A 9,926-nucleotide genomic window follows, 5' to 3' on the forward strand; every position below is an offset into this window, starting at 1 on the left:
CCTTTCATTTCTCTAATTCTTCTATCTAGATTTTAAGATGTCTTTCTCTCTCTCACGTTGCACACACATCAGGCAATTTCCTGCAAACTGCCTGCAAACATGTCACTTCCTGTCACAGACACACACACTCACCCAGTGCTTCTTACACACACACACACGCACACACAGCGGGTTTCACACAGACACTCTTCACTTCACTGCATTTCATCAATTTCTACAGCCTAATCAAACTCTTGTTTTATGTTCACACTCTATATACTGTACCCTCTGTAACTTTACTCACTTTAATTATAAAAACATGCACCCTCAGCCACGCACACAAACTGAACAGGTTCACACAAGTAGATACTAAGGTCTTTACACTTGCAAGCATTACCAAAAAAGAAATCCTTCACATCAAAATCCTCAGCGTGGTTAGCAGACTTCCTTTGGCACAAATCTTCAGCACAATTAACACAGTTTTCCAACACACGTCACAATTCTTTTAGCTCAGCTCTGCAGCACAATTCATACAATACTTTCAGCACCACAATTTCGACAACTTTAAAAGCGTCCAACGCCAAGGTCTAACCTTTTTCTGACCAATATCAGTATCAGTTCCAAACTGTGACTGGCCCGATTTCTACACAACCTATTTTATTTTTAGAAGCGTCCAACGCCCAAGCCTAGCTTTGCTGCCCAAAAAAGTGCATATACCGTCCTAGACGGCAAAGTGGTTCTTCGATCACTGGTTATTAAGAAGGGTCCCAAGCAGAGGCGGAGGCGGACATTTGATACACCCGGGGCTTAGCCCTAAAGGGTAGTATGCATGTGGGATTTGGGGGGGGGGGGTAGAAATGACTGAAAGATTATTAGGCTCTGTTTTGAGTTTTGTTCAAAAAAGAATGACTTCATATAGGGAAAAATATATATCACATATGCAGGACACCTTAAACTAGTTTTTTAATTAAGCAGCAAGGCAGAACAAAATCAGGGTTGTATCAAGACACAAGGACTAAACCCCAATTCAACCAAACCCAGAACTGATCCGGAATTAAAACAGGACTACAACAGTTCAAAATCAGGAATACTTAGGACTTAACCAAGACAGAACCAGAATCAAAACTAGATGATAGTAGCACTAAAAATCATCATAGACCTGCACTACACTTATTTTTTAATTCTACCAAAGTACACTATTTAGATTGAGAAAAGTTTATATTATTATTTAGCCTTGTTGTGCAAACAAGCCTGCATAACTTAATAAATATAGAATTTGAAAAATAACAAACCTAAAAAGAAACACTAGGTACGAGATACATGAGTACCAGTGTTGGGACTAACGCGTTATTAAGTAACGCGTTACAGTAACTATGTTATTATTGTGGTAACGAGCACGGTAACTAGTTATTATGCCAAAACCAGGAACGCGTTACTCGTTACTGGGATTTAGATAGGCTCGTTATTCGTTACTTCGTGTGGTGGCTATGGCGGAGCTTCCACAGATTCAGTAACATTAGCAAGTGGTGGAAGCCAGCAGGTGGATGAGAGAAAGTGGAGGCAAGAGGAGAGACCCGAAGCGTCCGCCCGTCCGAGTGTCTGGTGAACGGAACTTGAGGTAAGAAATTATGACCTGCAGTCTATCTGGGTCAGATATAAACCAAGTTTAGGTGGAGTTTATTTTCGTTATGCTGACTTTTTCGTACTGCGTACTAGCTAGCATGACGGAGTTTCTATACAGCTGGGTGGGTGCTATGTTACTGATGTTGAACTTTATTTTGTTCATACGGTTAATTATTAGAGTTGCCAACCTTCCTGTAAAAAACAGAATCGTCTCGTATTCAGAGAAAATATTACGCGTTTCGTATTGAGGTGAAAAGGAACAGTTTGTCCCGGACTTCAGCTACAATGAAAAAGACACAAAGCTGGAGTTATTCTGTGTTTACGCTGTCAGCTGCCTCTTCTTCTCTCATTCTCTCCCCTCCCTCTCCTGTTTCTACTTCAATCATGAAACTGATCAATGATCAGCTGATCGGCTTTTCTCTCTTGTTTATTTATCTCCCACTTTGCGCCAGAAAGAGGAAACCAGCGGATGTCGCGCTAAACAACAGCAGCACGTTTAATCTTGATCAGCTGTTGTTAGAATTTATTTAATATTAATTTCTAGTATCAGCTGATGTTTGCTGGAGCCACAGCTGTGAAAGCTGCTGTAACATTCTCATCAATTCCCATCCATGGAAGTCATTGGAACACTGGAATTTAATTGGGTGAGTACTTTCGGCAATATAGATGATCTTAAAATCTCCTCACCCTCAACCAGTCGCAGCAAATAGCCACCCCTCCATGGACCTGGTTCTGCCTGCAGATTTCTTCCTGTTAAACGGGAGTTTTTCCTTCCCCAGAATACACCATTTTAGTGTCTGTGCTTCAGGGTCATAGGTCAAAGGTCAGGGTCACACTAATTAGGAAAAAGCTTTAGGTTGCATTAGATCATCTCCAAATTTTAAAGCAATATATTAGTAATTGAGTGGCATACAGCAGGTAAAATAATTAACTAAACACTTCACCAGTTTTCTAAGTAAATGTATTTCTACAGGTGCTATTTACATGAAATTATCACCTGATGTCGAAAATAAACTATCCAAATCATGCATGCAAAGAAATCAAAGCATCACTAAGCAACATATCAAAAAAAGAAATTTTGAGTTGTCTCATATTTTAATGGTTTATGGTTTATGTGTAAGTTCAGTAAGTCAGGGGGCCTATAGGTTGGCCCCCTGAACTGTGTTTTTGGACCTGAACTGCTTCACCCTGAACTCTTGTGCCATCGACCTCCGGGTGGACCCCCTGAAATATGTGCTGGACTCTTATGCCCCTTGTTTTGGATTTGGTGCTCCAGTTTGTTTTGTTTTGGTTATGTTTCCTCTTTCATTTTGAAGAGGTCTGGTGTTCCATGTTCAGTGTTTAGTTCCCCTGATCATCTACTATGTGTATTTAGTCTGTGTGTTTTCATTCATTCCTTGTCCGTTCGTCTGCTTGCCTGCATTACTTCTATGTCACTACGTTCATTCCATGTTTCAGGTTTCTCCATGTTTCCACACAGACTTCACGTTTCAGGTTTTCCACATCAAGGTTTCCATGTTCACGTTCAGGTTTTTATGTGTAGTTTCAGTTCACCCCAGTTTAGGTTTAGTTTCATCCTTGCCCTTTTGTTTGGAACAGGAAATACAGGAAAATGTGTACATCATCAAAGATTTGCACATAGCACTGTTAAGCAGGCCAGCAAGTGTCAAGCTGAACCTTGTGTGTAGAGCAGACAGTATTGACATGAATGTGTTGAACGAGAACTACCCAAAGCTGTGTCAGGGATTAGGTTTAAGGCAACAACCTTATACTATTAAGCTGAAACCCAATGCTGTGCCTTTTTCCCTGGCCACACCAAGACGGGTCCCCATCCCTTTGTTAGGAAAGGTGAAACGGGAACTGGAAAGAATGGAGTCCATGGGAGTAATCAGCAGAGTTGAAGAACCAACAGAATGGTGTGCAGGTATGGTCCCAGTGCTAACAAAAAATGACTCTGTGCGTATTTGTGTTGACCTCACTCACCTCAATGAAGCAGTATGCAGAAAAAAGTACATCCTGCCTTCGGTTGAACAGACACTTGGATCCCTGGCGGGAGCAAAAGTCTTCAGTAAGTTAGACGCAAACAGAGGCTTCTGGCAGGTTCCATTGTCACCAGAGTCAGCACACTACACAACATTCATTACACCCTTTGGGCGTTTCCACTTTAACAGACTTCCCTTTGGAATAACGTCAGCCCCAGAACATTTTCAGCGTAGAATGTCAGTGATCCTTAACAGGCTGCCAGGTGTGGTTTGTCACATGGATGACATCCTCATTTGGGGACAGGATCAGCAGGAGCACAATGCCAGGCTGCACACAGTGCTCAATAAACTGCAAGAGGCCGGTGTCACACTAAACCTGGAGAAATGTGACCTGAGCAAACAGGAAGTGAAGTTCCTCGGACACGTTTTGTCTGCGGAGGGAGTACAGCCAAACCCAGACAAAATTAGAGCGGTCACAGCAATGAAAGAGCCATCAAACGTCAGTGAAGTGTGCAGCTTTCTCGGGATGGTTAACCAATTAGGCAAATTCATCCCAGGACTGGCCGAAAAAGACAAGCCCCTAAGAGACCTGCTCTCGAAGAAAAATCAGTGGGTTTGGAACTGCGCACAACAAAAAGCATTCAATCAGCTGAAAGGGAATCTGACGTCAACTCCCATTCTTGCACTCTTTGACCCAAACAAAGAGTTAAAACTGTCTGCAGATGCTTCCTCCTATGGACTGGGAGCAGTCCTATTTCAAAAAGAGGGAGAGCAATGGAGACCTGTTGCATATGCGTCTCGTTCTTTAACGGAAACAGAACAGAGGTATGCACAGGTGGAGAAGGAGGCGCTTGGACTAACGTGGGGTTGTGAAAGATTCTTAGTTAGTCTCAAGATTTTCTCAGCAGGAGACACTTCTCCTTAGAGACTGACCACAAGCCACTCATCAGCCTGCTAGGACAGCAAGCTCTAACCGAGCTTCCACCCAGAATCCAACGGTTCCGCCTAAGGCTCATGAGGTACAGTTACACCATCTCACACACTCCAGGCAAAGCACTCCTCAGAGCAGATGCACTTTCACGTGCACCCGTTAACCAAGACCCTGATTCTAAGGCTACAGCTGAACTACTGGATGACACAAATATATATGTGGATGAAATAGTCAAATGCATGCCTGCTACCTCGACATACATCACACAGTTAAAGGAACAGCTTAACACCGACAGCGTATGCTCAGATGTCATAGCTTTTTGTCAGAGCAGCTGGCCAGAATACAGCCATCTCACAGGCCCAATTAAAGCATATTGGCCACACAGAGACACCTTAACGGTACACGACAATCTGCTACTGAAAGGCACCAGACTAGTGATCCCTACTGCTATGCGCCACTCTGTCCTCATTGCCCTACACGAGGGACATCAGGGAATGTCTAGATGCAGAGAGAGAGCCAGGGAGACAGTATGGTGGCCTGGTCTGAGTGGGCAAATAAATGAACTTGTGAAAAACTGCACCATATGCATCAAAGAGCGTACCAACCCAGTGGAACCTTTAATGCCAAGCCAACTCCCTGAGAGACCATGGCAAAAAGTTGGAGCAGACCTTTTTACATTTAACAACAACAACTATGTGCTTCTGGTGGACTACTACTCTAAATTTGTGGAAATAGCCAAACTTACTCCCACAAGATCGGATGATGTTATAGTGCATCTAAAATCAATCTTTTCCAGACATGAGATTCCAGATCTTCTCTACAGTGACAATGGACCTCAGTTTTCAAGCCAACAGTTCAAAGACTTCGCAGCAGCTTATGGGTTCATGCATGTAACAAGCAGTCCAAGATTTGCACAAAGCAATGGTGAGGCTGAGCGTCATGTCCAAACTGTGAAAAGTCTACTAAAGAAAGCAAAAGACCCATATCTTGGACTTCTAGCTTACAGAGCAACCCCATTGGCTAATGGATATAGCCCAGCGCAACTACTAATGGGACGAAGACTGCGCACGTCAGTTCCCCAGCTTCCTTCTTTGCTCAATCCCAGCCTGCCCAACAAGGCTACAGTGTTGACAAAAGCGAAAGAGAGAGTGATGAAGGACAGTGTTGCGTACAACAGGAGACATTGTGTGACAGAACTTCCTCCACTCTCACCAGGACAACCAGTGTGGATTACAGACACTAGGCGTGAAGGGACTGTCATCTCCTCTCACTCCACACCCCGCTCATACATTGTAGAGACCCCTTCAGGAGCCATCAGGAGAAACAGGCATCACCTCCAGCCATTGCCAGATGCCACACCAAAGTTACAAACCCCAAGTACGCCAGTCAGTCCAACAGAGAGCGCCCTGCCTGCTTCAAACCTATCGGCGGCTACAACTCTGACTCCTAAGACAGCAGACCCAGGTTCTGTCAGAACTAGGGCTGGCAGGGTTGTCAAAAAACCACAACGACTGGACTTGTGAAAACAAACAAAACAAAACAAAAAAAGACATGGGTTTAAAAGTAAAGGAAAAAAGGTTGAAGAGAAAGAAAAGTTTCTATGAGAGGTTCTAAAGAAAAAAAAAAGTACAGTTTTCATATATGCAGTAAATGTTCTTGTAAGTTTGATGTTTTCAGCGAAAGGAGGATGTGGTGTAATCTGTTTGAGTATAACCTGTTTTATTGTGAAAGGGTTCGGGAAAACAGGAAGTAAACAATAAAGGTCGAAGTTTGAGTGCTCTACAAGGTGTCGCTTGAATCCTTGCCTAAAACCACGACATGCTAGTTGCCAGGAGCACAGTACTTGCATGACTACACTGTGCCAAGATTAAAGTTTGGTGGAGGGGGTGTGGAGTTGTTTTTCCAGAAGTTGGATTCAGTGCCTTAGTTCCAGTAAAAGGAGCTGTTACAACCCAGTACAGTTCCATTTATTTTACAATTAAGGCAAACCAACCAATTAGGACAAAAATAAAACACAAGGAAGCTCTAAGCGTCAGGGTCTCCAAGGCCAAAATAACAAACAAAACGACCCTTTCTAGGTAAAAAAAAAAAAAAAAAAAAAAAAAAAAGAGACCATTCTATCTGTAAGAAAACAAAGTACAATTGCTAAGCTACCTGTCTAGCCCCCGGAACAGGAGAAAAAGGCTCAAACAAAGCAGTGAAGTCCTACCTCCTTCAGTGTGGATTACTCCAGTTTCTGTTGTACTCAAAAAAGAAAAACAAAGTCACACCAAGCTTCGCACGTTTTGGAGAACTACAGTCCGCTTCCCGAATCACTGTGTGAGGGTGCTGGGGAGCATCTCCCTCACTAAGTGATGTACGCACTCACGATGTCTGATAGGAAGTTTTGATTTTGTTATGCTTTTGTTTTGAAGTCCATTAACCTCTCTCTCTCTCTCTCCCTTGAAGTCAACTTCCTGAAGGCCTGAGTCATGGAGTGCACACATGATTATAGCCTAATGATGTTCACCTGAAAGGAGTTCTCCAATCACCCACTGATAGTGGGTTGAACCATCTGATGAGAGCTGAGGGGGGGGAGTGGGCTGAATTTTCAGTTTGATTTGATTTAGTTAGTTTGGATATTGTTTAGCTGGTGGGTGTTTTGTAATCAGATATTTGTGAGGTGTGTCAAAATAAACGCAGTATTTCACTGTATAGGTTTTTGTAGCTGGGCTGTGTCGGGGGGGGGGGACCTTTTACATTTTTTGGTGATGGTATGACCAGCATCTATTTAAGGAGGGGTTTGCTGAGCAGCTTGGGTGGTTATTTCTAGATGTGTTGCAGGTGAGCATGATAAAACCTCTGTACCAGAAAAAAGAACGAATATATTCAAAGCTTTGAAAACAATTGAAGGCTCGTGTGGTTGTTTTTTTTTTCCATTTGGTCCCCTTCACATTGCCTTGCTACCGCTACACACTGCACCCCAAAGCCCAGGGAAAAGGGAGAAAAAAGGGTGTGGCATTTTGAGCTGGCAGTCTTTATGCAGTGGTTGACAAGTGGCAACACAGGATTTGATAAACAGGATTTGATAAAGTAAATTGGTCATTCCTGTCCTTGATATTAAATACATTTATATTTGGAGATTCATTTATTAACTCGATTAAATTATTTTATACATGACCAAGAGCAACTGTTACTACCATCAATATAACCTCAAAGAGCTTCATCTTACAAGGAGGTACAAGGCAGGGATGTCCACTTTCTCTGTCCTTGTTTTCCATTGAACCATTGAACCTGCAATTCATCAAAACTCTACCACAAAAGGAATTAATTTAACAGAACATGAAATTTTGTTTATACGCTGATGATGTTCTCCCATATCCCAAGACCCATATCCCTCAAGGATTGAACAATCAATTCTCAAAAATATCAAATTATTCGATAAACTGGAATAAATCTGCAATTTTTCCACTTGGTAATTTAAAATGAACTGAAGAAGCTTCTCAGATGAGAGGAGAAATGTCTTCAAGCAACTTAAAGAACTTTTAACGCTTTTCTTTCAAAGCTCCTTAAGAGTACAATGACCTGGATGACTGAGAACCTTCACAGACATCAGATCTCCCTTGATCAGTCAGATTATTAAAAAACATTGTTGTTTTAAATCCCCAACCATAGAAGCCTGATCCAAATATAACAGTATTACTAATTCATATTTTACACCATCAATGTACACACCGCTTTAGAATGATCTGAATCCTTTCTATCTAACTTCATGGATCTCTAAAGGCATTACACATTTTGAAAATATTTTTGAATATAATCAAATCCTCCCATTTCCAGAATAAACTGCACGATATAGACTTCATGATACACAATTCCATGAATATCTTCAAATAAAATCCCTCTTACAAAGCAAATATAGCACAGAACAATTTATTATAGAACCTACTCTACAAATTACTGGACTACTTAGAATTATGTTCAGGAAGACAGTTCAATCAATATATAGAATGCTAAACAGGTCTGATTCATCATTATCTCTACACACATTAAAATGGCAAATAAATTTAAGTATAAATCCAAATGATGAATTTTTGGACAAAAAAATATTTGGGATGTGACAAAAAAACTCTAACCTTCAGCTTATTCCATATAAAATGCTTCATCAGATCCACTACACAGCTCAAAAAATGTATAAAATGGGTCTGGTTTAATCTGAAATTTACACACATTGTTCAGAAAAACACCCCAGATACATATTACCATGCTCTATTGCTCTGCAAACCTGTTCAGCAGTTCTGGCTACATATTTACAGAAACATATTCCATTATAGTTATGGAATATGTGTTCCACTCAGAGAGCGCAACTCACACTGAAGGGCAAGGGCTGTACTAAAACTTTGATGTTTTACGATGTTTTTGCTGATGTCAGCATGTAATTGCTTCAGCTCAAGCTGTTATTGGTATCTACCATCACATAAAATTTGGAAATGATATCTTGAAAACTGTAGACCCTAGAATGCTATCAAACAGACAGACAAACACAGAACCAAATAAAAACTCACTCACTTCACGGGGAGGATTACACAGAGAGTACACAAGTCACAGGTGAACAGAATTAAACTAACTAGATAGGGATAGTGAGGGAGTAAAACTAAATATAAGGCACAAGAGATAACAGAGTACCAAAATAAAACAGGAAGTAACAAGACAGAAAAACACCCGCTGAGAAACTAAAACTTGAAAACAGACTACAAGAAACAGAGGTAGGTAAAATCAATTGAAAATCCAAGGTGTCATGTAGTGCTGTACAGCAGGCAGGACTGGACACAAGTGCAGGACTCTGAGACACAGAGGGATGAACTTAAAGAGGCAGCTTTACTGCGCTAAGCAAAACTGAAAACACTGAACGCAGGACTTGGGACTGTCAAAATAAAACAGGAAACATGAGACATTCATGAGACTGACACTTGGACATGGAGACATGACGGGGGAGACAGAGGGACAAGAGTAACTAACCAAGAAACATGGAACATAGGTGAAGCAAAGGAAATAGAACCATTAGTCACAATAACTCAAAGAATATTAAATCAAAAACACAAACACTGTGTCACCAGACCCAGGACCATGACACAAGGACTTAAATATTACCTACAATGAAAGTAAAAAGCGAACCTGAAATACAAAACTCAAAGAACCATAAACTTTACAGAAATTAAAAAAACTGGGTCAACAATCCAGGACGGTGACAAAAGCAGAAACTCATAATTACTTTATGTATGTAAAATAAAATATACATGCCCAGTGAATACACTTGTCTAATATTAGTGTTTTAAGCAATTCAGTTTCAACCATGTTAAAAAGAAATGTTTAAATGTACCTTTTAATATGACTTACTTTTATTGCATTATTTAGTGTCACTATATGTTAAT

General features: G+C 41.1%; 2 protein-coding genes across 2 annotated transcripts in view; both read left to right on the forward strand.

The window, feature by feature from the left end:
• LOC100711262 (malate dehydrogenase, cytoplasmic) overlaps window positions 1–9,926 on the forward strand; it is an 868,968-nt gene that overhangs the window by 158,850 nt on the left and 700,192 nt on the right. The window lies entirely within an intron of this gene.
• Window positions 1–9,926, forward strand: part of LOC100698010 (GTP-binding protein 2) — a 197,783-nt gene that overhangs the window by 120,872 nt on the left and 66,985 nt on the right. The gene's annotated exons all lie outside the window — the stretch shown is intronic.

This window comes from Oreochromis niloticus, linkage group LG6, assembly GCF_001858045.2.
Source record: "Oreochromis niloticus isolate F11D_XX linkage group LG6, O_niloticus_UMD_NMBU, whole genome shotgun sequence".
Classification (NCBI taxonomy): Eukaryota; Metazoa; Chordata; class Actinopteri; order Cichliformes; family Cichlidae; genus Oreochromis; species Oreochromis niloticus.